This window comes from Dama dama, chromosome 9 (genome assembly GCF_033118175.1).
Source record: "Dama dama isolate Ldn47 chromosome 9, ASM3311817v1, whole genome shotgun sequence".
NCBI lineage: Eukaryota > Metazoa > Chordata > Mammalia > Artiodactyla > Cervidae > Dama > Dama dama.
The window spans coordinates 82673653-82679718 of NC_083689.1; positions in this window are offsets into that span (position 1 = coordinate 82673653).

The following is a 6066-nucleotide window of genomic DNA, read 5'->3' on the forward strand; positions in this document are numbered from 1 at the left end:
GAGTTGGGAAGATCCACGTGGAGAAGGGAATGGCAACCCACCCCAAATGTTCTCAAACATTCTGAGAGCAGAATGTTCTAGAGGTGACCTCATGAGTGATGCAAAGTGATAGTTACAGATGTGTGCACATGTTCAGGCCTTCATAAGTGCCAGGCCTCATTCAGATTTGTTCCCAGCAGCTGCAAATATTCTGGAATCTGGAATCCATCAAGGTTGTCCCCTGTCATGGCTTTTCTCTGGGCCTTTGGGGACAGGCAGCCACTACACATCCTGGGCAGACTCAGCCCCAATGGACTTAAACTCTCCACATTTCAGGGAATTATCTTCTATAGATTCTCTCCAGAGCCAGATTCGGATGAGTGACAGTAATCAAGGAGTCTGTGTCCTCATCCGGAAGATCCGAACCGAGACATAGAACAGGGGCTCTAGTCAGCCCTTCCTCCTCTCTTTCTTTCAGCTGTATTCCAAAGTAGGTTGAATGTAGTGTGGGCTGAGTGCAGTGGCGGTTCTCCCACCTGGAGGATGGCTGGAAGGCAGCTGGCCAGAGAGAGGTGATGCAGCAGGCCTCCATGGTTTTCTGTTTATGCACACGGGTGTGTGGTGTCAGGGCATCGTTGCTGCTCTCATCTTTGGTAGTTTGCATCCTGGTGCCCGTCCGAGGGCAGCTGGAGGTAAACAATAGCTCAGACTGATTAAGACCAGGCCAGCTCCCTGAAACAGCATAGCTGAATGAACTGGGCCAGTTCTAGTCCCTCCCAGGGGCTCCCACAGGCTCTGGTTCCCCTGGAAGAACACTGACGCTATGACTTGTAGTTGCCCAGGTGGGGTGCTGGTCAAGAGCAAGGACTGTGAAAACAGACCTCTGGTCCTGAATCCCTGCATTGCCACTCACACACTGTGTGCTTTTCGACAAGTTATTTTACCTTTCTTTACCTCTATTTGCTTATCTATAACATGGGGATAATCAGAACGTCCTCTGTTGTGACGATTTAATGGGGGAATAACCATAAAGCTAATGGAACCATGTGCCCAGCATGTAGTAAGTGCTACATGGGAATTTTCCCCTCAGACTATGAGCTCTGTAAAAGCTGTCACATACTAGATAGCTAAATATTAATATTTATCAAACAAATAAGTAAAAAGATACCTCTCCTTACCCTCTCATCACCAAGTCTCACCTCTCCCTCCACTGCTGCCCACTCTGACCCCTCCTTCCATGAAGCATGCCAGCATCATTCACGGTGACCATGACCTGTTACACTGCCTTATGAGATCTGGAAATCTGTGGTCAGTGGTATTCCTGGAGTGTGGCAGAAGCCCTGGGGGCATACCCTCTGGTTCCACGGCCCTTCAGAGCTGCCCCAAAATGACACATGTGTGGCTGGTTGGCAATTTGGCCCCATAATTATCCTCTCTCAAGACCTCGGTGGAAACCCTGATTGAGAAGAACCATCCAGGATCCCTGAGAGACCATGAGGAACCAGAGGCAGCTAGAACTGTCTGGCAACTCCATTCCTTGGAGAGGAGAGGTTGACTCCATCTAAATATACTATAATATTGTTATTAAACCTTATAAGTAAAGGCAGGATCTTCATTTAAACTCAGTACATGTGATTTCCCTTAACTGACCTTTGGCCATCAGTTAACCTCTCTGTTTTTGAGTTCCCTCATCTTTTCTTTTCCTTTTTTTTTTTTTGAGTTCCCTCATCTTTAAAAAAATTTTTTTATTTTATATTAGAGTATAGCTGATTAGGTAGCTCAGTGGTAAAGGGTCACCTGCTGATGCAGGAGACACAGAAGAGGGTTTGATCCCTGGATTGGGAAGATCCCCTGGAGGAGGAAATGGCAGCCACTCCAATATTCTTGTCTGGAAAATTCCGTGGACAGAGGAATCTGACAGGCTACATTCAATGAGTTGCAGAGTCAGACACCACTTAGTGACTGAGCATGCACACACAGAAACTAAAATGTGGATATGAAATATTTCAAACATTAATAGTTTGAATCAGACACCCACCCACAGATCACCGTCACAGGGAGAAGACCTTTAAAGACTACCAGTGGACTCACACGTGGACACCACCCCCTCCTCTTCCTCCTGACTCTGTCTCTTTGGATTTTTCTCCTCAGACACACTGAGGTGAACACGTATCAATGCTAAAGCCAACTTAGGAAAGAAAAATAATAATCAACTATCTGAGCCAAACTCAGAAACAAATGCTCTTCTTGTTAACTTAGGGAGTATGTCTTGGCTTAAATTTTGGCCTATATGTAGTCTGGAAAGAGAGTTCTATGGTTAAATCAGAGAAGAAAAGTATTGCCTCTCTGCTTAGGAAGCAGATTGGAAGGTGTGGAAGCAGATACAATGGTCTCAAAGATGTAAGTTAGTGTCACTTGCTGTATACAAAAGCCAGGAAGAATGGGTGTTGTTCCTTGAGGAACACTGACCTACCCTTGGAAGGAGATGGACAACAGCTCAAAGTCTAGTAAGGAGCAAAGAAGTACATGTGTTCAGATGAATGTTGGGCTATTACAAGTCCCTGGAACAACTCTAAGAAATGGCCCATTTATCTTGCCTGCTGATTACTAAGGTAATTTCTGTTGTCTTTAGGGTTGAGGGGATTCTTTTTAGACATGGCACAGAGGAAAGGGTATCTGATAATTTGATTTCCTGGGCTAACATAGGAAAATAACTCCCTAAATTTTTTTCAAGGACTATGATGCTTTAGGTGAGATGTTCAAGTTTCTCCCTGCTGCTGCTGCTGCTAAGTCACTTCAGTCGTGTCTGACTCTGTGTGATCCCATAGACGGCAGACCACCAGGCTCCCCCATCCCTGGGATTCTCCAGGCAAGAACACTGGAGTGGGCTGCCATTTCCTTCTCCAATGTGTGAAAGTGAAGTCTCTCAGTCGTGTCCGACTCTTAGCGACCCCATGGACCGCAGCCTACCAGGCTTCTCCATCCATGGGATTTTCCAGGCAAGAGTACTGGAGTGGGGTGCCATTGCCTTTTCCACAAATTTCTCCCTAGTGTTGCTCAAAAAGCTGTTAAGTAAAGACTTCTAGGTGGTGATCCTGGAAGAATAACTGGGAACTGGGAACCGATCCCAGTTCCCAAAATGCAATCAGGTAAGAAAGTGGACTGCAGAAGGCTACTGTTAGAATTGTGTGTAAAGCCATGCTGGCCTCACCCTATTAGAGGAGTTTATTGTCTTCAGGGTAGCCTAGGTTTTCCTCCCGTAACCATACTCTCAAGAGCCTCCTTGCAGCCATCCAACCCACCCAAGCTTGGAGAATCCTGTAGCAGGGTCCTGATAATCTAAACACTAGGAAAAAAATTCCACCCTTCATTTGGGCATCACAAAGACCAATATAATGAGAGGGTACTAAGAATTGCCTGCTCTATTGTTTTCCACTCATCAACCCATGGTAAATAGCTCCCTCATCCTGGATGATGCTGTGAATTAATATTCCATTCTGATCTCTGGGTAGTAGTAGACAGGCTATCTGATTTTCATCCCTGATGACATTATATATTTATCTTGATTTATACGTGTTCTCTACTTTATCTGGATCTCATCCTATCCATCTGTTGTCTATTTCCTACTTTCTAAAGCATATATTTTAGTAGTTCCTTTGTTTTTTATCTGCACTTTACCTTAAATTGCCTTTTTCACTGTCAGGTTTGAAAGATAATTGATTATGTTCCCAAGTCTGGTTGATAATTATTGTCTCTTAGCCCCTTAAAGACATCATTTCTCTGTCTTCCATTATTCACTGTTGGAAAATCAGCTGATGTTTTTTCTTTATAGATGAATTGTCTTTCCTCTTTAACTTCTTTGGATATCTTTGTTGCCAATAATCTGCAGTTAACTATTATTCATGTGTTTTTGGATTATTTTAATTTTGCTTGCTTTATGTCATACCTCTTGAATCATGGATTTTTGTTTTTCATCCGTCCTGGAAAATTTTCAGTCATTTCTCTTCAAATATGGCTTCTCTGTTTTCTCTGTTCTCCCTTCTGAGGTCTCCATTAGATGTATCTTTGATCTTGTCATTCTATCCTTATATCTCTTATGTCTCATATTTTCCATTTTCTTATTTTCCTGTGCAGCATTCTGGATAATTTATTATGATGTATCTTCCAATTCATTTATTCTATCTTCAGCTGTATTATTATCCATAGTTCATTCTGGTTCTCTTTCAGATCAGGTTGATCATTCTTAGTAGTTTCCTGTTGATTGCTCATCATTGTGAGTCCTTGCTTGCTCATTGTTTCTTTAAACATTTTATAACTGAACTGAATCTACATTCTTGTCTGAAAATTACAGTATCTTCAGTCATTGAACTGAATTAAAGTCATTGGAGGTCTAAATCTGTGGCCCTTTATTCTGTTGATTCCCTTGGGTGCTTAGTGATCTATGAGAGCTTGTTATGGTTTGATCTTCATCTATAGGAAAGTAGGGCCTAAACTGAATATACCTTCCTCGGAGAGCGTTTAAGTGTGCTTTTGCTGGGAGGACTTCTGATCTTGGACCATTTTAGCCCCTCTCAAGAGTCCTAGTTCAGCTGGAGAGACTTAGACTCAGCTTACCCTTTCCCGGCTGATAGCCTGATCTTAGTGTGCAAATGGACATCCACACTCAAGATAGCCCAGATCTCCTGGCTTGTTACCCTGAGCTCTGACACCAGCTCACTTGGGGTGAGTGAAGTAGGCGAGTGGTCCTCAGAGACTTTGAAACTGTGCATGATTAGTCAAATTCATTTCACCTGCCTTCACCAATCAAGGTTGATTTAAGACTTGCATGTCTGCCATGCAGTTTCTGGCCTAAATAATAAGGTGTTTGCCCAAGTTATTTTCCAGGAACATGGACTCAGCTGTGTCTAGTTCGAGCTGAGCTGGTTAAGACTAGATAGGACCACTGACCTCCCAACTGGGCATGCACGAATGTCCAAGCTCAGTGACCTTTTGACAGCACAGGGCTGGAAACTCCACCCTCAGACCCTACAGAGGTAGCCTAATTACACCTGTGCTAGATGACAATTACCACGCCTTTTCCCAATCACCCTTCCCCACACTCCCCATACACTCTATGCTTCAGAGCACCATGCTTCTTTATTATCCCACAAATACTCCAGACCCTTTACCTTCAGGGAGGTGAATTTGAGAGTTTTTTCTCCTGTCTTCTTCCATGGCTGCCTTGTGAATAAACCCTCCTAAGGGTTGCTGCAAACCTTAGTGTCTCAGCACTTTGGCTTCCTGTGTGTTGGGCAAAATGAGCCTGGTTCGGTAACAGCTTCCTCTATCTCTCATAAGCCCAGCATGCCATTCTGTTCAGGGTCTTGTCAGTGGCAGAGCCCAAAGAGCACCTGGTCTGTCAAGCCACCAGATGTGGAAAGCCTCCATTTTTTCCCTTGATATCATATTGATGGAGAAAATGACATGGACTTCAAGCAGTTTGACATTCTCTACATCTAAAACTAACCAGATTTTTTCCAAGCAGTGTGAGGAGGGTGGGGGAAAAAGGTAGAAATAGAAAAACGGAACAAAACAGAGGCTAAGTCTCCTGCAGTTTTTTCTCTCCCCTATTGATCTCTGTACTGTGGTTCAGGGCCATCCTGTGAGGCTGTCTGGTCTTCAGCTTCTCAGGAGTTCCCTGGTGGCCCAAAGTTTAGGACTTGGTGCTTTCACTGTGGTGGCCCAGCTTTGATCCCTGGTCAGGGAACTAAGCGGAGAAGGCAGTGGCACCCCATTCCAGTTCTCTTGCCTGGAAATTCCCATGGACAGAGCGGCCTTGTAGGCTGCAGTCCATGGGGTCTCTAGGAGTCGGACACAACTGAGCAACTTCATTTTCACTTTCATTCATTGGAGAAGGAAATGGCAACCTACTCCAGTATTCTTGCCTGGAGAATCCCGGGGACAGGGGAGCCTGGTGGGCTGCCGTCTGTGGGGTCACACAGAGTTGGACACGACTGAAGTGACTTAGCAGCAGCAGCAGCAGCAGGGAACTAAGATCCTGCAAGCAATATAACACAGCCAAAAAATTCTTTTAAATATATATATATA